The 26,658-nt window shown below is 41.4% G+C and overlaps 1 protein-coding gene across 5 annotated transcripts in view; it reads right to left on the bottom strand.

The window, feature by feature from the left end:
• Nucleotides 1–26,658, bottom strand: part of PLD1 (phospholipase D1) — a 193,483-nt gene that overhangs the window by 133,393 nt on the left and 33,432 nt on the right. For 3 of the 5 annotated variants that reach the window (XM_078069240.1, XM_036075628.2, XM_078069242.1), the window contains exon 1: nt 23,087–23,228. The exons of the other annotated variants lie outside the window; for them this stretch is intronic. The gene's annotated coding sequence lies outside the window, so the exon portion shown is untranslated. Of the gene's footprint in view, nt 1–23,086; nt 23,229–26,658 lie in introns of those variants that run through there. 5 annotated transcript variants of the gene reach the window in all.

The following is a 26,658-nucleotide window of genomic DNA, read 5'->3' as shown; positions in this document are numbered from 1 at the left end:
TTCACAGAGGATGAATTCTAAATTTACAGTGAATCTTTAAACATGTTTAACCTTTCCAGTAATCAGGGAAGTCATATTAAAACAATAAGATACTTTTTCATATCCATTGAAGTAGTAAGATTTTTGCAAGTCAGAAATTATAATGTGTTGGTAAGATAATGGAACTCTCATGCACCACTTGGTAGAAGTGTGAGTTAAAATAACGTTTGTTGGAGGGGGCGCCTGGGTGACTCAGTCGGTTAAGCATCTGCCTTCGGCTCAGGTCATGATCTCAGGGTCCTGGGATGGAGCCCCATATCGGGCTCCTAGCTTAGCAGAGAGTCTGCTTCTCCCTCTCCCTCTGACCCTCCTCCCAACTTGTGCTCTCTCTCTCTGTCTCAATTAAATAAATAAAATATTTTAAAATAAAATAACCTGTTGAAAAGCAATTTGGCAAAGTCCGATAAACTTGAACATGGCATAACCTTCCCCTGCAATTCTCCCTCTAAATATATTCACCAAGAAACTCAACCATGGGTGAGTTTATACAAGAAAATATATTACGAATGAGCACTGAAGCACTGTTCACAGTTAAGAAAACTGGACAACCAAAATGTCCACCTACAGAGAATGGAAAAGTGAATTATATTTTAATGAAGTACTATATGGCAGAGAAAATAAACTGATCAGAACTGCCTATATCAACATGAATAAATCTCAACATAAAGTGTGGTGAAAAAAAGACAACTTATACTTTTTGTTAAGATTTAAAAACACAGAATAATCCTATATGGTGTCCATTAACATATCTAGAAGTTGGACATACAAAGCAATTGAGGAAATAATATACAACAACTTCAGAAGAGCAGTCACCTTTAGAAAGAGAGAATGAGAAAGAATGCAATCAGGAAGGGGTACTAAGAGGACTCAATACACCAGTAACGTTTTCTTTGTTTCTTATTTTGATTCAAAAGGCTGTATGTATAAATGATAAAACTTGTTAAATTTGGATGTTATAGGTACACAGGTTTTTATTTCCTAAATGTTAATCTGTATTTTTAAAATATTTCATTTAAATTAAATTTAAAAACTATCAAATATAAGTGACATTTTACTAATGTCCTTAAATCTAATCTTGATGATTTTTGCATTCTTTGCAAAAACCGAGATTCACTATTCCTTCTAAATTCAGCCAATACTGGTGACCCACTAACAGAGTAATATATAAAATACCACGAAGTGCTTTGTCCCCCACTGTCCCTCACTGGCCCTTGGGAAAGCATATATATTTGTAGACTCCAATCTGATTTCCCTTAAAATCAACAGCTGGTATGCACAAATTTTGGCCATGCTTGGGGACTGGTTCAACATCAACACTAGAAAGATGAAGTTAAATGGGCCACTAGTGGAACTGAAAGCAAATCTGGTCTTTTTTGAGGCAACTAAACCTTCCAAGTAGAGCCTTGATAATCCATGGCTCTGGTCTACAAAGTTGGAGTTTCCACTATTAATGGTAGTGCTCAGGCAAGGGAAAAACGGTCATCAAAACTGAAGCTGTGGGCGCCTGGGTGGCTCAGTTGGTTAAGCGACTGCCTTCGGCTCAGGTCATGATCCTGGAGTCCCTGGATCGAGTCCCGCATCGGGCTCCCTGCTCAGCAGGGAGTCTGCTTCTCCCTCTGACCCTCCCCCCTCTCATGTACTCGCTCTCTCTCATTCTCTCTCTCTCAAATAAATAAACAAAATCTTTAAAAAAAAAAAAAACTGAAGCTGTATTCACTTTTGCCTTCTCAGGGGAGTTATTAAAATTGCTTCAATTAAATTTTTTAAAAAAGAAAGCCTTAATATATTCATTTGAAAATTTCCCCTCCTTAGCACCAGGTAATCTAACACTTCAAATTAGGAAGCCCCTTTCTTTATTCTAGAAGTCCCAAGTATTTCAAATATAATGAAGCTCATTTCACAAGTTCCTCAAAAATACAGAAGTAAAAATGATAACACATATTATTAAAATTATAGCCAACATAGCATTTTACTTCTTTTAACACATTCTCCTATACTTGATCTCATCGATCTTCAGAATACTCTACAAGGGAAGTATCATTGTCCCTTCTACAGCAGAGGTGAGTAAATCGAGGCTCAAGGAAGAGAGGAAAGGGGTCCCACACCAGGTCATTCGGCTATAGTATGCAGTGGGGCCAGGGCTCACTCCGGAGCTCTAGTGAAATTAAGGAGAACAGGTATCTCAGACTAAAGACAAATATGGGGCTCCTGGGTGGCTCAATCTCATTTGGTTGGTTGGTTAAGCATCTGCCTTCTGCTCAGGTCATGATCCCGGGGTCCTGGGATCAAGTCCCGCATTGGGCTCCCTGCTCAGTGGGGAGTCTGCTTCTGCCTCTCCCCCCACTCATTCTCTCAATCTCTCTCAAATAAATAAATTAATTAAATAAATTTTAAAAAGACAAATCTCTAGCCTCCCTATTAGAGAAACACCTGAGCCACCGGCCCCAGCTACCACCTGGATTCTAGCTGAGAGGTAGCACATACTAGAGTGATACGGCCACCTAAGTTTGTATGTCCATTCCGCCACTTACAGGCTGTGTGATCCTAGACAAGTAACTTAACCTCTCCGCACCTCAGTTTCCAATCAATAAAATGGGAAGAGTAATAATGCCTACATTATTGGGTTGTCGTGAGGTTAAATTAGTTAACATATAAAATGCTAAAAATAATATCTGACCCAAAGTAAGTGCCACGTGCATGTTAGCTGCTCATATTATAAACTGGTCTTCTTACTTTTTAAATGCAAAACAAAGTGAATAATGACACCAAAAAGTTCCTCCAAGAAATAATATTTGTGAGACCACTGTCCTATTTTTTATTTTATTTATTTATGTTATGTTCAGTTAGCCAACATATAGTACATCATTAGTTTTTGGTGTAGTGTTCAACAATTCATCAGCTGTGTGTAACATCCAGTGCTCATCACCACATGTGCCCTCCTTAATACCCATCACCCAGTAACCCCCATCCCCCCAGCCCCCCTCCCCTCTGCAACAATAGCTACTATCCTATTTAAATTCTCCTCATGGTAGGGGCGCCTGGCTGGCTCAGTCGGAAGAGCGCACCACTCTTGATCTCAGGGTTGTGGGTTCGAGCCCCATGCTGAGTGTACAGAATACTTAAATACATAAACTTAAAAAAATAAAAATAAATTCTTCTCATGGTATCAGTTTTCAAAAAGCCATCTGGAAAAAGTGAGTATTTTTGGATTTCCTTAAACACAAATCTTTCAATAGACAACCTTCTTAGATTTCTTCCTTTTACTTAGATTTGTTCTTTTTATACTTTTTGATTTAAGACTCATGTTTCTCCCTAGACTTATTCTTATAATATTTGTATGCTAGTCACAGAAGTATTTATACTATGAATTTACCACTCCCTATTACATAGTTTCACTTAAGAAGCATTTATAGGAAATTGTTAGGAACCTTGTGTCACAGTACTACAGAAAGTGACAACCAACCACCTGCACATTATTTCAAGATTTCAGACCCTCTTTAGTTCACCCTTTTAACACTGTGACCAGTACAGTCACTTGCACGTAGATATGTGGCTGGAAAAGATACCTGTGAAGATGCTGTTCTTTGGCTCAGAAACCTACAAAATGGCCCTCCCAGTCTACCAGCGCCCTACACACACACACACACACACACACACACACACACACACACAGGGGGAGAGAGAGCTGGACCATAGCCCAAGATCATGATTATAGCATTTGGATTTCTGATCTGTACTCAAAATGCCTTTATAGCCCAACCTCCTACTCAAGTTCTACTTATTTGCTACTATCTGGTCAGATGGGTCCTAGGGATTGAGCCTCAGTCTGATCAGGCCTCTGGAGTCAACTACCAATTTACAGAAGCTAATACGGAGGGGCATGTTGAACTGTACCATGAGGATACAGTCAGCAAAACCCAGACCATGGGCAACTCCACAGGTCAAAGAGCCCAAGGTTTTATTCAAGAAAAATTACAAGGAAAAGAGAAGGATGCAAGAGAATCTGTAGATTAAAACTGGTCCAAAATACGTATCAAGTAAGAAAATGATAAAACAAGCAAGATTAAACCCTAGCATCTGGGGGTGCACACTCAGGTGATAAAACTATGAAGAAACACAAAGAGAGTGATTACTTTGGGGACTGGGGGATTGGCACTGGGGCCGGCACGGTTCTTTTTCTTAACCTGAGTAGTAGTTACATGGCTGTTTGATTTATAATTATGTACTACACTATACATTTAGCCCTGGTCTTCCCCCCCAACCCATGCATTCCCCTGTCACTTTAAATACCCCTCTTCCTGCAATTCTCCGCCTGCTGAGACCTTCCACATTGCCTCTTACTGAAACTTTCCAGGCTCTCCCCAACCCAGCCCCTGCAGGCAGCGACAGCATCTCTCTTGACTAAGCTTTGCATCATCTGGTTTCTGAATTTTTGGTAGCATTTGTCTCTCAGAGGTTTGGGGGCATGCCTCCTGTCCTCTGTGATGTTGCAAACTCTTGGGAACAGGAAGCTGGGTCATTCTCACAGACGAGCACAGTAAGCAATCAAAAGTCTTTTCTGAGTTAAACAAACAAAAAACAACAACAACAACAACAAAAACTACTACTCAATTAAAATTAAAAATGAGAATCCACCAGGTTTACCTGCTCACAAGATCCCCATCTTCCTTAAGATTCCACAATTTATCCCCACTCACTCCTTTGGCTTATCTGCAACCAATGTATAGACCCTGAGCCCAGTGGCTTAAGAACAGAGGCACTTAATCCTGGCTCTGCCACTTAGGAGTCTTGTAACTAGTAACCTCTTGCTGTACTTATATTACTCTGGGCCTCTCTGAGCTTCAGTTCTGTCATCTATAAAATGAGACGAATCTTAAGGATCTAAGAACGTACTTAACCCAGCAACTGACACAAAGTAAGAACTCAATACATCATTGATTGTAGAAATAATACTGCTAACTAGGAGTATCATTAAAGGTACATCAATCATCAAGCACGGACACTCTAGCCAAGAGAAGTGAAAAAAAAAAACAAAACCTCATAACAGACATGTTTCCTAAATGCCAAGCAAACCACGGAAAGTAGAATACTCAGTGCATCTGTCATTCCTTTGGTCTCCATCATCCAATTTAGCAAAATTTTTTGCTAAAGCGAAGTTATCTGTTTGTGTCTCTTCCATTCTTCCTGAGCTGGGAGCTCCTTGGAGACCTGGAATGACCATGTCCTGAGCTTGTGTCCAGAATCCCTAGTCACAACCCCGTGGCCAGCATCGCTATGGGAACACAGCCACTGTTTCCTCTGAGCCTCGGTAAAGCCCCTGAATTCTTCTGACTTCCCACTTCAGGGGCTTCAAGCTCCTTGCCATCTCTGAAAGAAATCGGGTACGGTCTGTCTCATATCTTTAGCATTTGTGAGAAGAAATGAATTGAATGAACAAGTAAATTACACTATCAACGGGAACTATTTTACTCTGCGTGCATGGGTGTGCGCGCACGTGTGCATCTGAGAAGAAAGAGGAACTGATACAATCCATTTCAATAAACCCGTGGCACATGTATTTGGTCCAGCCACTAAGTAAGAATTGAAGACACAGTCTTTGGACTAATGAAACCAATGGATACAAACCTCGGTCAGTGCCATCTAGCACACGTGATGATCTACGTCATTTGGTCCAACCTCCTCCCATGCACTGAGAAGCAGAGGCCCGGGGTCACACGGAGAAAGCAGAGGGGAGTCTAGAACTCGGGTCTCTTTTGTACCTGCATGCTCACACCAGTCTGTTTCGGGGCCAGCTTGTTTCCACAGAATGCAGATTTGAACCATGTCCAAACTGTGTAAGAAGGACGACCCGACGGGCAGGATAAACCGCTTTTGTCTCAGCTGCAGCCAGACTCCGCTCTGGAGGTGTGGACGGGCTGCCAGCCTCGCTGGGAAAGAACAAGTTTGGGATTGCTCAAGAAACCGTCACTCCCCTGACTGTCGTTAAGGAATGGAATTTTCTAGTGACACCTGCCTCTGCAACATCCCTGAGGATCAAAAGCACGTGGGTGGCATCGATGCTAACAAGAAACGGCAGACAGAAAGACGGGCCGCCAAACTTGAGCGCGCTGGAGAGAGGCAGCGTGGGCCAGCGGGACCCGCGAGCCATCGTGCCTTCCAGCCGGGCTGCGCAGTCTGTGCGGCTTCTCAAGCGGCTCAGGACGATGGGGATTCCCTCAGCAGCCAGTCACCGAGCAACCACAATGGCTGAGCTCCGCGCGGGGCTCTGGGGATACAAAATGACCTCACATATTTTACTTTACTGTGAAGAGAGGGGCTGGAGGGAAGGAACCCTCTCGTGACTCCTCACCTTACTCTGTGTATTTACCTCCCTCCCACCCAAACCCCAGAAGCGGGCCCCTCTTCCCATATCACCCACCCCCTGCCCATCCTGCTTTCAAACTCTCCTTTCCATTCATCAATGCCCTTATCAACCTCACTGCTCTCAAGTTTCTTCCTATGACCACTTAAAACATCCCAAAGCACCTCATTTACACGTATGTTCCCCTCTACCTCTCATTTCTCTTATGCTGTGACTTCACAGTCAAAGCTTTGGAAGGTATCAGGTTTCCCTGCTCAGCTGGACTGAGCCAAACATGCTCCATGCTCTCCAACTTCTCAGCCTCCCAAAAGGCGGCTCCCTCTACAGCTTTGCCTTCCTCCAACTTCCTTCTTTGCTGGATTAACTCTGCATTCAGGCTCATCACAGGTGCCACCTCCTCCAGGAAGCCTCCCCTGACCTCCCAATCTGTTTTAGATGCCTCTCCTCAGTACTTCTATAGCATTTAGGGGAGTCCATTGAGGAGTCCACTCCTTTCCACTTGGTCTGTCTCCTCCGGAAGGTTCTCAGTTCCCCGAAGGGAGAGGTCATCTCTAGATTCCCAGTTCCTCATGTCTTCTGGACTCTCAGGGACTATAGACCAATCGAGGAATGAACACAAATGAGACTTAGAACAGCTCACAATATGGGCCAACCAGAGAACATGTGCATAATGCTTTCCAAATTACAAAGCATCTTTCACAAATACATCTTGATTCTCCTCATCCTGCAGGCAAACTATTATTTTTTTACCCTCTTTTCAGCTGAAGAAGCGGTGATTCAAAACGATTAAGAGGTCTGACCAGGGTCATACTGTGTAAGTAGTAGGTATAAGATTCAAATCATGACTCCTGAACTTCACATTTCCTGCTTTGTCCATTCCCTAGAAGCTAATGTCTTCATATTCAGAGGTACACAATACTCTATAAACTCTCCTCCTCAAACCTGGTAGCTGGAAACTGTTCTACATGCCTTGTACCTAACCAAACTACTTAATAGAAGGGACATAAATGGATTTTGTTTAACATTAACAGAAGAAATAAATCTAGAAAAAAGAAATAATACAGCCAGAACAACAGAGATACCATTTCCATCTTCCTCCGGTGGGATGGATGAACATAGATGATTAATGGCATCATAGCCTCCCCCAAACCTGCAAAGCATCCCAAATTTAGGGCTCATGCTGAAGTGGCTACAGATCTGCCCTGTGACTCATTCATTATTAAAACCAGGAGACCATCATCTTTTTTTTGGCGAAACAGCAGCAAAGACAACTTGTCTCCAGGAACACCTTTGACATCCAGCAACAACTGCGTCTCGGACAAGCCGTTCCTGTTCCCTCAGCCCATGCCAGGCCTCACAACCCCTGTTCATCCAGCTGACAGCACACGGTCCATGACTCTAACTCCCCTCTGTATCTCATCACTCCTCCCTCATTCTTCAACCCACTGCACCTGGCTTCCACCTCGACACCCTGCCCGCTTTCACCAAAGTTCATAACCACCTATATATTGTATAATCCAAAGGACACCTCCCTGTTCTTGTTTTCATTTAACTTTCTGTTGCATAACTCTTGACTCCATTTTTCTTGACTCCCTGCTTTCTCTCAGCTTTCATGCTCCCACTTTCTTCCAGTCATCTTCCTCCTTCTCCAGCCACTGAGATGGAATGTTCTTTGAAGCTATTGTTCTGCTCAATATTTACATGCTAGTATTTTTCAGGGTCCTGTGATCCTTTTTTCCCCACTCTACCCACCTCTCAGGGTGATCCCATTCCTTCTAAGGGTTACGATACATATCCCATTCATTCTAAGGGTTACGATACATGCTGACGTTTCCTTTCTTTGGGGTTTCAATGGCTTCCCAGTGATACCACCATTGAGTACATTCCTTTCCACAGAGTACATGCCCCTGCCTCTTCTGGAAGACTGGGAGCTCCCTGAAGGCAGAAACCAATTTCTGCCTTCCCGGCTGCCAGTGTCTACTGGGCTCTCACGAGCTGTTTCCAGCCTATTCTTTCTCCTAAGCCTCAGATCTATATATCTATCTGCCTATGAACTTCCCCATTGGGTGAACTTATTATGCTCAAATTAGAATTCATCATCTTCCAAATACCAAAACATTTCCTTGTCCTATATTTCCTTCCTGAATGAACTGGAAACATCATCTACCCAGCTGCATAAACTGAATCCTGGAACTCATCCTTAGCAATTACCTTTCCTTAATTCTCTTATCTTTTCTTTATCTCATTGTTTTTTAATAACTGAGACATGCATGCTTTTTCTGAGCTTATAATAGTTTGTGTGTGTGTGGTATATATTTTTGTGATTTTTTAAAAAGGTACTGGTTTGGCAGAAACTTTCCAGTGTGACTGTTGTGAGAACCTTCCAGAGGAGACAGACCAAGTGGAATTGTTGGCAATCAATTAATAAGTCCTTCCAAATTCTAAATAGGTCTTCAATAGGACCACCATATTTTATGTCCATAACCATGGCAGGTTTGAAGAAATAAAAAAAGGTGCTGTGTAGCTGCACATTGGGTCCAGGCAGGTGATTAAGGCATTTAGACTTTATCTCAAAGTCGCTATCCACCATCTCTCACTCCCTCCCCTAGATGCTGAAGGCCTGGAGCTAAAAAGCATTCAATAATAATAAGCTTGGGCTGCCCCAAATAGAATTTTGTAGGTTAAGTAACATCGATTTCAATTGGTTACTTTTTTCTTAGCCAGCTAAACAATGGTGTTCTTTCACAAATAAAAAAGATACTGAGCTGAACAGAAAACTGGTTCTGCTCTGCTTATGAAGTCACTACAGTGAACAACGATTTCCAGACAAGCTTCCACCATGGGGAGCAATGCCTTCATTTGTGTTCGGTTCAGTCACGTTGTAGAACCAATGCAATATTTAAAGTAAACAAGCCAAACTGGATGTGTGTGGAGGGTGAGGTTTGCAGGAAGGAAGGATAGAGGACTAACGAGAAACATGCCAAGCTTAGTAGACATAGGCATAGTTGACAGATAATGATTCGTCATTAAAACAGCACTAATACAAAGTTAATAAAAAGCCACAATGTGATCAGTAAGTGTCGTCAGTTTGTAGCTTCTATGAATTCATTGTTATGACACCTATATATGCCCCAAACTATAAGTAGTAAGAAGAGTCATTAAAGGAATAGTAATATGAAAGGGTTAGGGCCACACAGTAGGAAGAGGAAAGAAAAGTATACTGGTAAAAATCTGCAAAGACAATTCTGTGCATATATGAAAAACTTTGAACTCTACACTTCAAGTGGGTGAATTTTATGGTTTGTGAATTATAACCCAATGAAGCTGTTGTTAAAAAAAATTTGCAAAGACACGGAAATAATAAATAGTTGTAAAAATTGGTCAACATATATCAACACTCGAAGAGCAGGTAATTTTCCTTGATCCTACAGAGGAACAGCCAATGCAAAATCACTTCTACATTTCTTACAACAAAAATAGACAAATTGCTATTTATAACCGGAAAGACACAAAGGAAAAAGCCATTGTCAAAGTGCTTAAAGAAAGCAATTTGTCTGTGCCTACAATGAATATTGCTCAAGTTCCATTGTTTCCACTATCTGAAGACTGCTCAGTGAGATTATTGTGTTTTCACAAACACAACAGTCACACTGGAAAGTTTCTGCCAAACCAGTACCTTTTTAAAAAATCACAAAAATATATACCACACACACACAAACTATTATAAGCTCAGAAAAAGCATGCATGTCTCAGTTATTAAAAAACAATGAGATAAAGAAAAGATAAATTCTGAGTCAGTGATCTTTCCTTTCCAAACAAAGGTAGCAATGATAGTGAAAAGTGGAAATACCCAGCTCCCCACAGGCACACATACATTTGTGCTGGGTTGTTGGCTTGTTGAAAAAGAAGCAGGGTGGGTATTTTTTTAGTCTGTATTAGGAAAACAAGTTAGGTCATGCAAAGACCTTTTGAAATCACTTTAAAAGGTAGATACCAAAACGGAAGGCAGATGTATGCTCAGAATTTGATCCACCAGAATAGAAACTGATGATGCCTATTCCTTTGATACCACTCCTTTCTCGCTGATCAAGCAAAACAAGGCAGCTGATAAGAAACAAAACAAAAACCGATCCTTCAACTTCTATCCTCACAGATAGCTCGTGCAAACCCAAGGAATCAAACATAACTTACTTTTGGTTTTAAAAATTAGAACATGTTGAATCCACTGAGACTCAGTGTATGGGTTCCACTTAAAGTAGTCTGAAACCAGGTTTACTTTAATGTGGCTACATATCATAAGAAACAGCCAATGAGCACACAGAAAGAATTAGGCAGGAAGGGCACTGGACTTGGAGTCCAAAGTTTTAGATCTAATCTCCCCCGACTCCAGGGACTCCCAAATAAACCAATTCAATCCCAACTGAAATTAAAGAGTTGCCTTTTAATCTTTACTTACCTATCTTGACATGCCAGGCATGCGGGAGGTGTTCAATAAATGTTTTCTGAATTATTACTACTAATAACTACTAATAGCAAGCACTTACTAAGTACTTATATGCATTTTATCATTTTATCATCACAATAATCTTATACATAGGTTTTCAGATTATCTGCCTGTCACAAATTCAGAAACTAAGGTTTAGAGAGATTAGTAATCTGCCCGTGTGATTCAAGTGCTGGAGGGCAGAGGGGGGACTGCAGGTCCCAAGCTTCTTTTTTTTTAAGATTTTATTTATTTATTTGACAGAGAGAGAGAGAGCGAGCACAAGCAGGGGGAGCAGCAGGCAGAGGGACAAGCAGGCTCCCCGCCAAGCAAGGAGCCCGACGTGGGGCTCGATCCAGGACTCTAGGATCATGACCTGAGCCGCAACGCAGGCAGACACTCAACCGACTGAGCCACCCATGCGCCCCAGGTCCCAAGCTTCTTAATAATGTGCACTCCTGCCTCTCTGAACTCAGCTGGGCACCCGCCAAAGTAATCACAGTCGTCAATGAACATATGAGGCTCCTCCATGTAATGTTTGTTTATCACCGACCCTTTCCCACCACCTGTCTTCCTGGGAGCACTGACAGTGAAAACCTTGAGATTTTTGTTACTTAAAGTGTGGTCCATGGACTGGAAGCAGAGCCTTCTCCCTGAAGATGGCTGGAAATGTAGAATCTTCGCCATATCCCAGAAACAGAATTTGCATTTTTTAAAAGATTTTATTTATTTATTTGAGGGGGGTGAGGGAGGGAGAGCACAGAGAGAGAGTGAGAGGGAGAAGCAGACTCCCTGCTGAGTAGGGAACCCAGTGCGGGGCTCAATCCCAGGACCCTGGGATCATGACCTGAACCGAAGGCAGACGCTTAACAGACTGAGCCACCCAGGCGCCCCTCAGAATTTGCATTTTAACAAGATCCCAGGAGATTCAAATGGATGGCAGTTTGAAAGACACTGGTTTAGACTACTCCAAAATTATGTATTTACTTTAATGATAGGAGGAAGGGAGGTCTGAAAAGCAAAATATGACAGAAGGGTTATATTCAGTGAGAACAAAACCAGCTTGCTATTGCTGTATCGAGACCTTAATTCAGCTGGATCGTGGCACACGGATATTGTAAAGGACCTACACCGATCCCTAGGAAACTGCTGATAGAGGCAAGAGCTGAATCTATAAAGGAATATATCTCTAGTCCCACTGCTTTCTAAAATTTCCTAACCTGTGTCTTTAGAAGTCTCTAGCATGTAGCAAGTAAACATACATTAAGTCTTTGGCAAATCCTGAATCACTCATCAGTGATAAGTACTCTGGCAAAGAGTAGGGCTGTGCTGTGGATTGATAAAACTCAAGATCTGTATGATATTACCACCTTCCCTCACAATCCAGGGGTCACTTCTTATCAAGGCAACTTTATCACATTTTTTGAACACAACACTGAAGTCAACTTACATTTGAATTTACGCTTGACTTAAACTTGAGTTATTTCAATATGGAGCATGGTTTTCTTTTTAAGTGGTATACCTACACTTCTAGACAGCAAGCGGCTTATATTTTTGGCCAAGAAGTACAAGACAGTAATGGTCCTCTTGCAAGAAGCAGGAGTTATGTTGGGCTCAGAGTCAAAATATAAAGAAGCATCTGATAGAGTTAATTTTTACTCAAAATTTCTTACCTGTTTAAACTGAGTTAAGAAAGCTTAATAATTCCACATATAAAACCCATGCACATAACTAAAAGTGGTCTTCTAGGTTAGCTGTATATTTGACTTTTTTCTTTATTCCCATTTTTAAAATAAAAAATACATTACATCTGTTTCCTAGTCACAACTCTATACTTGCAGGAGCTAAGAGACTACACTGCATACAGGTGGAAATTCTCTTCTTTAGTTCTTTTTTGTCATCTGAAACCTACTAGGCAGGCTCTTTTCCTTAAAACCTTCAATTATACATTCTGGACACTTTCTACTTCCTCCCTGTCTTCATCTAGAAAGAACTAGAACAACAAGAATGGATTTCTTGCTAATTAATCATCCAGATATCTCCTGGAAAGTTTGCAAGATATTCTTCCTTCAACCACAATGGGTCTATAAAAAGAACTGCTTTTAATTCCCAACCCACTCATTCTGTTACCATCATGATCGTCCTCTGGATTCACAGATTTTCTATAAACTGCATCAAATAACCCAGGATTTTACAGTAAAGGAAACGGAAAGATGTGAGCAAACTCAAAGTCAGAGGGCAAGTGGGAAGCAGAGCAAAGTCTGGGGGTACTGTGGCCCCCAGGGATTCTGACTCAGAGCCAAGTCCAGAGGCCACAGGAACAGAGAGGCACATATTAACTACAAAGGAGCACTGCTCACAGGCCTAAGTCAGCCTAGCATGGGGGCTTCAGAGAGCCCGGAGACAATCAAATGCATGAGTTTCCCACAACAGATCTGAATTCCCAGTCCCAGTGAGACCAGTAATGGATTGTATTAAAATATTAGAACAATTGTGCTAAACCAACCGCATTGCTGGTAGCATTATTAAGGAACACATCACTTTCAGGCATACTAAGTAATATGTTTGTAGAGCCACAAAAAAACATGTATATGCTTTGATCTGGTAACCACACTCTAAAACATGGGGAAAGAAACATTCAGAAAGTTGTTCACTGCTAAAGATAAATGCAGACATCTGCATTTAGGTTGAAACACACAAGTTCAGGCTGGGGTTGCCTGGATTGACAGCTATTTTGTGAGAAAGCCCTGGGAATTGGAGAGGAGCCAACTTCACCCTGAGCTCCTTGGGAGGGAGTAGAGTGAATGGTAGGAGCACACACTGTAGTCAGCACAAGGGTGCCTGAACCCCTGTGCTCTCCTCTCCAGACTGTGGAGTTACTCTAATTCCTTCAGCTTAATCTCCTCACCTATAGACTGAAGATACTGTATTTCCTTGATTCTTTCTGTCCCCCTTTCTTCAATACGTACACCTTTTAACTTTTCTGAAATTGGCATGACTATTGCATTTTTTTAAAGATTTTTTTATTGATTTATTTGAGAGAGACCATGAGCCGGGAGAGGTTGCAGAGGGACAAGCAGACTCCCCGACTCGGGGCTCAATCCCAGGACCCTGAGATCATGACCTGAGCCAAAGTCAGACATTTAACCGACGAGACACCCAGGTGTGCTGACTATTGCATTTTATATCTACAGCCAGTGTGATGGCATTTTCCTTCCTCTCTTTCCCTTGAAAAGCTGAAATTTAAATGATGATGCAGGAACAGTGTCTTCAAATCAAGGAAATACAATAGTAATCCTGACCTCAGCATTGTGAAGTGACATAACATATTTAAAGGTGCTTTGGCACATTGCCTTGAAATATAACAACTGTACAAAAAATGGCACATGTTAATATCAGTATTTTTACGATCTGATGCATTCTTAGGACACATTATCAGAAGAGCAGTATCCAGGAAAGCAACCGATAATCCCAGCCTGCTACTCAGTCTATAGTTGGGAGTACTGCGTTCAATCCAAGGACCACATAACAACAAGGACAAACCATGGACACTCAGAGAATAGGGACCGGGCTGGAAAAGGTCTGCAAAACATGGTATCATGAGAAATGGTCGAAAGAATCTGAGGTTTTTAGGCTGAACAAAAATGAGAAGTCTTTCAAACAAGTAGATGTTTCCTCTGTGGATCCAGGGGATGGAGCTGGAACACAAGGATGGTTATTCTAGAGAGGCCCACGTCACGTCAACATAAAGGAGAACTTTCTAAGGCTTTGGGCTCCCTAGGACGGAAAGGGCCCTGGGAAGAGGAAAGCTTCCTAAAACAGGAAGCGTGCCGTCAGCGCCTTGATGGTACCACATCGACCTCTCCAGAAAAGCCCCCTTGTTGGTCTCATGGCTGCACTCTGTGTCCACTTCAACTCTAGCATTCTCTGCCTTGGTCTTCCTCCTCCAGGCCTAGGCCAGACGTCTGGGGACCACTCGGAGCAGTGATGGCACCCTAGGCCTCCACCAGGTGGGCTTTTTTCTAGGGAAAAGCTAGTACAAAAGTGGCCAAAAAGCTAACAGAGAAGATGGATGCACTGGGGTGCCTGGTATCATAACAACTCATGTGGGAGATGAAGACTCAGTTTGGATAGAGAGGACTGGTAAATTCAGACTCATGTGGCAAGAGACAGAGCCCCAGGGTCCACACAGTGAAGTATGAAGTCTAGCTCTCAAAGCAGGCACTCCACAACTCCTGAGACTGGATCCCACCAGCACTTCTCCCACTACATGTACACTGTCCTAGCTAGGGCCTACTGAATTCACTCAAGACGCACACCAGTTTTCTGAATTACAGCAAACCCTTGGTGAAAGCCTTTCTTCCTTTCTTCCAGATGCAGGCCAGCTCCCCTTATTGCCCCAGTTATATATTTTTTCTTACGTTAACCCTCTATCCATGCTTTAAGGAAAAACTCCATACTCTATGAAAAACTGCTACAATCCCAAATTAAAACAGAATTATGACTTTGGACTGTATCTTCTTATCAGCATTTACGTGAATACCGGTATGAAGCTTCCTGTGAACTTTGTGATTCAACCACATTGTCAATGTCATAATCATTTTATCTAAATCTCTGTGAGCAAAGGTATGGGTGGGTATCAGTCTTGTCCAAGACACAAGCAAGCACCTCGCTTACATCAGGCAGTCAGAGGATAACTTCGCCGAGTGAAAATGAACGGCACAGTAACCAATCGAATGAACGGTGCAGTAACCAACTGAAACCAACCTTCAGTCGGCTTCCCAAAATGATGCTACTTTTGGTCCAAGAGAAGCCACAGGCTACAGCTTTTTAGTTTTCTACTTCAGCCCTCAGTTAATCAAGGTTTACCTGCACATCTTTTGTCCAAAGACATTTATAACTGATAGCTCTGTAAAATCAGATATAGTTAGGAATCCATAGGATGTAAAATCAAAATTCTCTCTTCCACTGTACTGAGCAGTTACCCCATGTCCAGCGCACATACGGAGTTTAGGAGCACAAAGGTCAACAGCTCTCTGACAGGTGCTCACAGCCCAGGGGTGGAGACAGACTTTTAAGAGCTGACTCTCAGAGTGTGATGAGAAGTGTCGTAGGAGCCTAGAGGAGGAAGTGCTCAGTCTGGGGCCTAGGGAAGGTTACTGCTGGAAAGGCACTTTGGAAAGGAATCTTGAAGACTGATTCAGAGTTCACTGTGCATACTCGAAAGGAACTCATTCCAGGAAAAAAGAAAAGTTGCAGTGTGTTAAGCTATATAATCTAAAGAACAATAAAAAATAACCCCATGTTTGAGCAAGAGAATGATGATTGTCTTCAGATATCAGGGGACTGTCTGATTAGGTTCCTGCTTCTCCATGTAGCCGGTACTGTGAAAATCGGGAGGAGGAGAACCTACGAGAGTACGCATTTCAGTTCATTATGTATGAGAGCATTCTAAAAAAGAACTATTAACGAGGAAACCGGTTGCCTTGAGCAGGGCGTTTACACAATAATTATATGGTTTTGGAGTCAGATTGGACTCTTAATTCTAGCTTAGCTCATGGGACGTGCTTAATCAATAGTCGCTATACACATTGTGAGACGGTGCGCTCACCTTGACACTGTGAGTTCCAACACCACACCAAGCTGTCATCTATGGCAAGGTCTCCTGCATGGGGTAGGAAGGTAGACTAGAGACCATCGAAAGTATCCCCCCAGCGGGGGGCTCTCTCGGATTGTCTCTGCCCATTTCTGATCTGACATTTATTCTCTCCACTCACTAGGAAAGATGTTACTGAAATATCCACTGAAAACCTGCTACCTAAATCTTAGCTATCATTACTGTTGTTTTTACACTTTCTTCTGATATTATCTTTCTACTAACCTGAGTATCCCTGGTTTTGTTTTACTCCTCTGTGTGTGTTTAATGGTAGGCAAATCCTCTTGCAAAGCCTACTCAAATCCTTAGGAGGGTATAGATAAAGTCATTAAAAAACAAAGTAAAATAACATTCTGTAGTTTATTATAAATGACACTAATAACAATAGCTAACATTCACTTAACACCTATGAGGCATCAAATGCTACGGTAGGCCTTTTATATATATTATTTCATTTACTTCTAACAAGAACCCTACAAGGTAAGTACTTATATTTTAATTCCCATTTTATAGATAAGAAAATTAAGTCTTAGTGAAGTCAAGTGATTCACTCAAGGTCCCAATTAATAAGCAGTGGTCTAACCTAACAATTTTGCAACATAGTCTGCAACAATCTCATATTAATGGGTACGTACTCCCATATAGTTTTAAAATTTGAATACCAGATATTTTAATTTGAATCTTAAATACAGGGACTCCAGAAAGCACAAAGGAGTCACTTAATCTAATAAGCAGGTGACAACACTGAGCTCATTTTGTCTCAATCTCATACTTTAGGACACTATTGATAAGAAAGGGCCCTTACAGTGACCAGGTCACGTTCACCTAAGTGGTCCTTGAGCATCAAATTAAAATTCCCAGCTTTCTCACATAAGGTATGATTCTATTCATATGAAATGTCCTGCGTGGGCAACTCTAGAGAGACAGAAGGTAGAACATGGGTTACGTTGGGCTAAAGGAGGAAAAATGGGGACAAGGGAGTGAGTACAAGGCTTCTTCTTAGAGTGATGAAAATGTTCTAAAATAACATTATAATGATGGTTACATAACTCTGTAAATACACTAAAAACCATTGGATTGTACACTTCTAAGGGGTTAACTTTGTGATGTATAAATTATACAATATAATAAAGCTGTGAGAAGACAGTTTCCAGGGCTCAGTATCAAGTGATCTCTGGTCACTCCACGTGGCGGCGGTCTTCCAGAATAAACATGAAAACCAGATGTGCATTAAATAAGCCTTACCCAAGAACAAAATGTTCAAACAATGATGAGAATAAAGACCATGCCTGTGAAGTTGGAGAATTTTCTTTGGAAGCAGTAATGGGCCTTCAGCCTCTTTCTCAAATGTCATTAGGTAAGTGGTGAACGGTATTAGCTTTTGATTTTTACCAAGACAGAAAAAAATGGAAATATTAGTTTCATTCATCAATACTAAAATGCTTTTAAGTGTACAGAATGGAGTACAATGGAGTATAACAGCAATTGGGGAATCAAAAGACCTCAAAAGGCCCAAAAGACTCCGAGTCGACCAGAACCTTGTGGCCTTGGGGACTCAATCATTCTTCAACTGTAAAATGAGGAGGGGGGACAATGAAGTCAACTCCTCTAAGATTCGCTTCCATCTTCATTATTCCAGATGAATCATCTCTTCTAAGGATCATCTCACAATGTGACTTGTCCTTTCTAAATAGTATCAGCTGCTTTTACAGCAAGGAAAGTGTTAATGAGACACACTGGAAATCCACGAGAGTGTCTTTCCTAGACTGATGTCCAAGTATTTAAGTGAGCTTCTTCCCACATCCCTTATGAAATAAACTATCTACCTTAACATTGGATTGGCTAAACCAGTGACTAAAATTTTAAACCTGACAGATAAAATCAAAGGGCAACTTCCTATAACAATGCATAAACATACCAAAAACAATTGTTCTCCAAAGTGAAATTATCCCGTCCTTTATAAAAATTGATCTCACCTCAAATCTAACCTGTCATTCCTAATCTATTTTCATTTTTATTATAAAAAAAAATTCTTCTTAAAGGAAACCTTAGATTTGCAAACTATTTGAGGAAAATTAAAATTATTATTAAAGCCACCACCTTAAATGGATTATGGGTGACGTTAACCTACAATTAAACTTTGGTACATCTTGTTCTCATTTTTTTCTCTCCATAATAGTTTTTTTCCAAATATAATCATTTTTTAAAAATTAGTATGTGGAAAAGTATATAGAGAAAAGAAAATATAAACTACCAGAAATTCCCACCTTCAAAATAATCCCTAAGCCCCTATTACCTTAAGGTGACCATCATTTCTGCTCTCCCTAAGCATAACACACACAAAGATAGGTATATTTTAAACATGGCCAACTATGTGATGCACAAATAGTTTGACTTGGAGTGTTTCAAGTTAAAGATCTATCATCACCACTTCCTATTACGATCTTTTTAATATAGTTGCAAAATTGTCCTAGTTACATAAGTTCATCATGCACTTTTCTTCTACTGTATGTTTTGAGTATTTCCAACCTTTCATGATAATAAGTGAGTATTTTTATACTTAGAGCTTTTACACTCCTCCTACCTGGAAAACTCCAATCTACTACCCTATTCCTTTTGTGATTTCTTCTATTGGTTTTAGAAAGAGAAAGTTCTTCCCCACCCAAAGATCAGAATATTTATGGTTTGATTTCTTTTCTTTCCTTTTCTTCTTTTTAAACTTAGTTCCTTAATCTATGGGCTATGTTTTTAAATATTGTTAAAGATGCCAAACTTATTTGTCACATGTTTAAGTTTTAGCAAAAGCTAGAGTAAAGTTATTTGCCCAACATTTTCAAATGCACATTTACATTTTTAAAGGAAATCCACGTCTCATAGTCTTGGCTTTCTACTAAGCCTCAGAAAGCCTTCAGGACTAACAAAATAACCAGAGCTTTCATTATCAGCAGGAAATCATAGGAGGGGAGACAGGAATAAAGAGGACACTCATATAGGCCAAATCAAAGCGAAACAATCAGAAGATCCAAGTTCCTAGCCTTAGTGGTTTTATTATTTTAGGCTTTAAAAGTCTCAGAAGTTCCAAGGTTAGCTTAAGTACATAGTTAAAAGGCAGTTTTCAGTGCTCTGGGCTTATTCTCCATGTGGACTGGTCACCATTGATCTCGTTCAGTGACCACGGGCAAACTCTATCCCTCGCCATTGGCCACGAGCAGAACAGGTGAGAAAGCAGGGTACAAGCTCCCCTCCCACCCAGTAGAAAAAGAACACAAAGGACATGCCTTACTGGCTGACAGTAAGTCAACAGAAGCATCTTTGAGTAGGAAGAGCAGCACAGATATCAGAGTTTATATGGTTGTTTCTCATTAATAAAAAATATTGGATTATATTTCCCAAGAACATCCACTTCTCATACTAATTTTTTTTCCCCCACCAGAGCACTCCTCTGAGGCACAACACTGCTACTGCTACCTTCCACGACTTGGGATAAAGTGCATAACCCTCCCAGCATAGTTTCCTCGACCGTAAAATGAGGAGAAGGACAACTGGCCTCTTAGGGTTGTTGTGAGGAGTACCTAAGAGGCTTAGGACAGGGACTGCCCTTAGGAAATGGTTTTAGTATTAGCTGTTGTTGTTGATCTGTTATTACTACTGCCACCTCTCCTACTCCTGCTATGACTATTAAAACCACTCCCGCCAGAAATGCCAGAACGTAAAACTTGGTCAGGTTTTTCAGAATGAAAGGGGGACCTGGAGAGGTCTGTGGTCAGATCAGCCTCAGGAGTAAAGTCTGTCCTCAGGCTTTGCAATCTGTCTGGGAAGTTAGTATTTACAGTCACCGTGAAACAGTGAGTGTCCGGGGTGGGGGGCACCACAATCCACCCCCACCCACACACACACTTTCTGATACACCAGCATGAGACTCTTGCACATCAGCCCCTTCAGTGAGCAGGGCTAAGCAAGGACCCAGGGGTTACAGGGCACCTGGGTGGCTCAGCCGGTTAGCGGAGAGCCTGCTTCTCCCTCTGCCTGCTGCTCCCCCTGCTTGTGCTCTCTCTCTTTGACAAATAAATAAATAAAATCTTAAAAAAAAAAAAAAAGAACCCAGGGGTTAGGTGTGAAAACCCTGGAGCCTTTCTGTGAATCCTACAAGGTCCGAAATTGCGACCAAGAGCCAACACCTCCCCAAACGGGCACTGCGAAGATCCAGACCAGAGGGTGGAATAAGAGCCATCGGGGCCATGAATGGATTTATCGAGGTTCCGCAGTCAGAAAACCTACTTCCAATATCACATTTACGCCTACAGGTTCATTTGTTTCCTCCTAGTGCCTATCTTCCACGGCCAGTGAGTTCTCCTGATGTTTGGGGTGTGGGCCAATTCATACTGACACCGTTTGCCTAAGGATTTGTCTCTGACCTCGAAGCTCTGAATCCTTGTAAAAGAAAATAAGGATCACATGCTTCTGCATCACCAGCTAGGTTCATAAGCCATCTGAGATTTAGGAGACATGGAGAGGACTCTGAATACCAGCAAGAAGCCATGTTTGATAAAAAGTAATCAGCTCAAAGCTTCACTTAAAATTAGATGGTATGGAATGAGAAAAATACCCGTCTCTACTTGATGTCAGGCAAAAGGCAGAGACGTAACAAAACTAAACCAGCCCAGCAAGATGAGAACAAGAATTACAGCACATGTTCCAAACCTGGAGTCAGGAATAAGATTTGCTTAGATATTTTATCCTCAAATTCCAGAATCTGAACACCCTACTCTATGGTCTTTTTTTTCCTCCCCATGTTTGAAGGAAACTATTTTAATGAATATTCTTTAGGAAAACCCTAAAATCTGGCTTTTAGGGAGTTTCCCCCTCTTATTCTATACTTAGCCACATTTGTTTATTTGTGCTTCTACTCAGTGTTATTTTGTTTGGTTCTCCTCTCTCGTTGAAAGGCTGTGAAGCCCTTGGGAATACAGAAACAGATCTCCAGACTAAAATGAGTTTTATGTGAGCTTTTTCAGACTCTTATCTGTGCCAATTAAGCACAAATAATTAATGAGTAAAATAGTCTTAACATTGTTCTTTAAAATCACGGGACAACTACAATCACATTGACAAAAGCCTTCTTTTAAATTTTAAATTAAGAGAATTTAATAATAATAGTGTAATGGTACAAATATGGAGTGAGAGCATATATTAAGCAAGTTATAGCAGTCTTTGCCTTTTTTTTTTTTTTTTTAAAGCTAAAATGACCTAGTGGATTTGCTGTTAAAAAAAGATCTGCAGAGGCAGGGGCAATAATATAACTGGACCATTGTGTCTCAGGGTATAAAGTACAGTCAATTTTGTAATCCTGAAATGGCATGCAGTCCTAACTTTACAACTTCAGCCTCAGCAGATACGGAAACTGCAATCCTTAAGGAACTGAGGTCCTGGAAGATTTTTTGAAAGTTCCTTTTTGTCTCTCTTTTTCCTCAATTTTATTTTTTTTTTAACATGGAAGAACAGATCCTTTCTAATACATTGTATTTCCCAGTGGGGGGCAAAAGGGGCAATAATAAAGCAGCAATAACAGAAGCCTATCTGCATTATTTAAAAAATACAAGTACATTACCTCAAACTAAAGCATACTTAACATAAAAAGAAGAATATTTCATAGAGCGTTACAAACTTCCAAACATCATCCAATTTAACTACTCTTGCAGAACAAGTTCATGCTGGGTTGCTTTGGTGACAAATTAATAAAGGTAAAACTGCTCTCTAGGTCTCTAATGAAATTAAAGAAGATACTCTCTTGGCACTTCATGTTATTCACTGAATTTCATTTTAGCAATACTTCCATGTTTTACAAGGCACACTCCACTGTTAGTCAGATTTACTCCAAAAGTAGTCTCGGATTCCGAGGAATTACGTAAGAAGAAAAACAGTGACAAATAAGGGAAGGGTTCAGTCTAGCTTGATCCACCTGTACACAGTGCCCACATCGATAGTTATTCGGGTATTTTATGAGGCATTCTAGAAAAATGCCAGACTTTTCAAAGAGAAAATTACAATGATATCCTGGTTCACTGTAACTATGAGAAGTAGGCGCAAGGGAAAACCGTGTATCAGGCCATCACGCACACGGGTGTAAGGTACAACGCCGCTAGCTGGACCGGCAACACTCGGCTACCTAAGGTTCAAAAAGCTACCACCAACCATGTATAAAATCACAGTTATGCCCAGAAGATTTAATGGGAGGACACAAAGAAAGGAATTTTGGAAAAAGGAACTGAAAATGCTTACAAAAGAGTACAAATCTCTAGACTACAAATCCAACACACATATGCCATTTCATCCTAGCTTCCATGTGCCTTTAATATAATTGTCAAACAATGCATATATTATATGGAGAATCCTAACCTCCAAGCACTCCCCAGGATCAAGGAACTCACATTATTTTCTAAAAGAACACAGCAACAGCACAAATGTTATGCAGAGTGTCATATCGCCCAGGAGTACAGAAAGAAAATCTGACACGCGCAGCAGAAAGTTCAAAATGTGATTTACTAACCTGGTGCCCCTGTGAAAGTAGTCGCTTCATACTGCTCTACAGAAAGAATCTTTACTATGAAACTAATCTCCAAAGCAGCTGATAGCCCAGAGGGGAGGAAATGGGACTACCCAGGGAATCCACATGCACAAGGAAAGCAGTTTGTTCCCAACTTGGCAACTTAAGTCTTAGCCAAGCCCACAAAGCACTTTAGCCTATAAGCTTTAGTAATGAACTTGAAACCACTCCCCATATGTTAAATAGACACTGGGCAGCATACACAATTGAGCAAAGGCTTCAGGCTTCATTTTTGAACTTGCTGCCTAAGAAAACCATAACACACAAACTTCAAGAGAACCCTCACTCCTCTCTCACTCCTTAGATACCATATGAAAGTGACTCATTCATTTTAATAGAAGGAATACAGTCTCCCCCCCCACCACCCCCATGAGAGCCATGAAATGAATTTTACAATGTTGCCCAAGTGGTTAAGTGGTGGTGATACAGCACTGCAATTTCACTTTACATAAGAGGGACATATGAAGTTACTATTTCTGAGAGAATCAAAGGCACATACTGTTTTCAGATTGTGGGGGGGTGGGGGGGGAATAGCCTTAATTAAGCCTAAAATCTCATTAATTTCTAAAGTCTAAAAATCAACTTAAGTTCAAAAGGAATATTTTTTAAAGAACCTTCTAAGTTTTTTTGAGTATAGTTAACGCACAATGTTACATTAGTTAGAAGTGTATAGCATAGTGATTCAATATTTCTATACAGTATGTTAGAAGTGTATAGTATAGTGATTCAATATTTCTATACAGTATGCTATGTTCACCACAAGTGTATCTACCACCCGAGGATCCTTCTAACTTACGATTCTGACTTGGTGTCTGTAAATCTAAAAACCACTCATAATTCAGTTTCACCATCTACATTTTGGTTATATTTATAAGATAAAAGATTTTTTGGTAGTATTATAGTTTTTAATAGTTTAAAATGGAACTGAATATGACTCTCCATGGTTTCAAACTAAGAAATTTAAATTTTATTTCTCATTCTAGAAATATGCAGTTGATAATTTCCTTGAGGCATTTAGATCTTAAAACAGTCCATAATGTCCCAGCACATTGCTCAAGAAATAATGAAAATCCACGCTCTGATTTTTAATGTAACGTGTTCACAGTACCATACACACAGTTTGCCCCTAGTTTTCAACTCCAAGGACAGTTTTAATTGTCATGGCTTGCTTCCATGATTTCTACTTTATTTAAAGAAGACCTATTTAACATAATGGTCAAGATTACCTGACTCTGTTGTTTCTTCTAAGCCAAAAGACTGGACCAAATATTCAAGGAAAACTCGACTCACTTGCTGCCAAACAAGATTTACATGTATTGCTGGCAAAATCAAGTTACTCAAAACCTGTGAAACTTAAGCCATTAGCATATAAGCGTAACAAGATCAGGCATGAAAAACCTGGGGACTCCTTGAGATCTCACACATGCCGCACCTGCCTCCCCACCTACTCCCAGGTCAGGGCTCAGCGTTTTCTCATGGAGTCACTTTAGAACGACGAGGTTAAGACAGTCACCTCAGTGAGAAAACGAGGTTTAAGAGGCCCTTGCCTTAAAAAGGAGCCAGAACCCCACCTGGTGGCAAAACCGAGAAAAGGCTAGAACAGTTAAACCTCAGGGGAAATACAACTCTCCTGCCGGAAGGAAAACAAAAAAGCAGAAAAGGATCAGTTATAAGAGTACATTAATGTCACATACAATGTGTGGTAAGGGTCATGGAAAGTTTTTTCCCCCCACAAGCGCAGAACATTTCTTAAGGATATGAAAGCACTCATGCAAAAAAAAATAATTACACCGAAAACCATCTCTTTTAGGTGGATCTGGTTTGCAAACATATACAATGATTTACATTCCCAGAAAAATCCTCTGATAAGTAGTGTTCATCACTCCTTTACTCAAAAAAGCTGTGAGAAAAATGCCTGCAAGGTCAACATCATCTCTGAAATGGAAGAAATATGGATAAACCCCCAACTCAACTAGCTAAGTACTGATGGGACGGTGTCCATCACTCTATTAAAAGGCTGTATCCCTAAGATTGTTCCTGCCTCTCTGTCACAAGTATTTCTTTCTATCTCATATAAATTATTTCTGCCAACAATCAATGTACAATATCAACCTCGATGGAGATGAAGAATAGTTAAATACTGGGTTTCAAATTACACTAGAGTAATAAACTCCAGAGAAAAAAAAAGTATAGCAGGATGTGACTTTTAAATAAACCCAAGTCACACTACTGAAACTAAAACTAATAATAATAGCAGCTACAAGAGCTTAAATGGTGGACATGGTTCTAAACTGCTTCACAAGTAGTAACTCATTTAAATCTCACTACTGTCTTATACATTTTACAGATGGGAAAACTGAGGCCCCTAAAGGGTCAGTACTTGCCAAAGAGCTAGCGGTGGAGCTGGGATGAGAACGCAAGCAGTTTGGCTCTGATGTATGTGCTCCTAACCATGTACTTTAATAATTCCGTCCTCCCGAGTGCATACCACCTGGAAAACCCTGCCAGACTCTGGTCAGACGCAAGGGAGGGGCAGATGGGAGAGGAGAACTGCTCCGTAGACAGTCCTCATGATGGTGCAGAGTGGGAAAGGCTTCGCAGCCAAAGCAGCCGCAGAACTGAGACCAGAAGACTACATGGCAGGTAAGGGATCCCCAGGCAGAGGGCACACCCACTCAGCCTTCCAAGGCAAAGAGTTTGGAAATGGGGAATGGGCCACTGGAGGGACCACAGGGAGCAGAAGAAAACGCTGCAAGGGAGGCCAGAGCCCTCTGATGTCAATTTCACAGAGGCAAAGAGGCATCCAGAGAGTTTAAACCGGAAAGTGGCCAGATGTGCGTGCTGGAAAGCTAAGTAAGGAGCCAGGCCTTGTAGAGTGAGTAGAAATTAAGACGACATTCCAGGTAAAGGGCAGGGCAGACCAGTGCTTTCAAATGTACAAGCTTACACTTCCCCAAGTGTTACGGAGGAGGCTGGGGCGGTCATGTAGGCAGCAGGGATGCTCGCTAGTTCTCCTGTGGAAGCTAGGTTCGGGGCCTGAGCCACATGGGGGTTGTTGAGGCCACCCACAGAGCTGGAAACACGGGAGGAGGAGCAGGCTGGCGGGAGGAAGAGGGATGGCATAGCCAAGCCCAGGAGCTGGACTTTGGAGGCAGAGCAGGAGGTCCCGCAGGCCAGCCGGGGGGGGCGTGCAGGAGCCACAGGTCTGGCGCTCCAGCTCCCAGCCCGTACAGAAGGCACACAGCTAGCAGACACTGCACAGAAAGGATGAAGGACTGCAGCTGGCGGACAGCAACAGGGCACAAGTGGGTTTGCCCTGGAGAGCACACGGCATAAGAGTAAAGGCTGAAGTTTGGGTTGTTGGTTTTTTTTTAGACTTATTATTTATTTTAGAGAGAGAGAGAGAAAATGAGCAAGTGGGGGGAGGGGCAAAGGGAGAGAAAATCCTGAAGCAGGCTCCCTGTGAGGAGCCCTACAGGGCGCTGGAGCCCAGGACCCTGAGATCAAGACCTGCG

The sequence above is a fragment of the Halichoerus grypus genome, chromosome 1 (genome assembly GCF_964656455.1).
Source record: "Halichoerus grypus chromosome 1, mHalGry1.hap1.1, whole genome shotgun sequence".
In the NCBI taxonomy this organism is placed as follows: domain Eukaryota; kingdom Metazoa; phylum Chordata; class Mammalia; order Carnivora; family Phocidae; genus Halichoerus; species Halichoerus grypus.
This window is presented reverse-complemented; position numbering and strand designations above follow the sequence as displayed.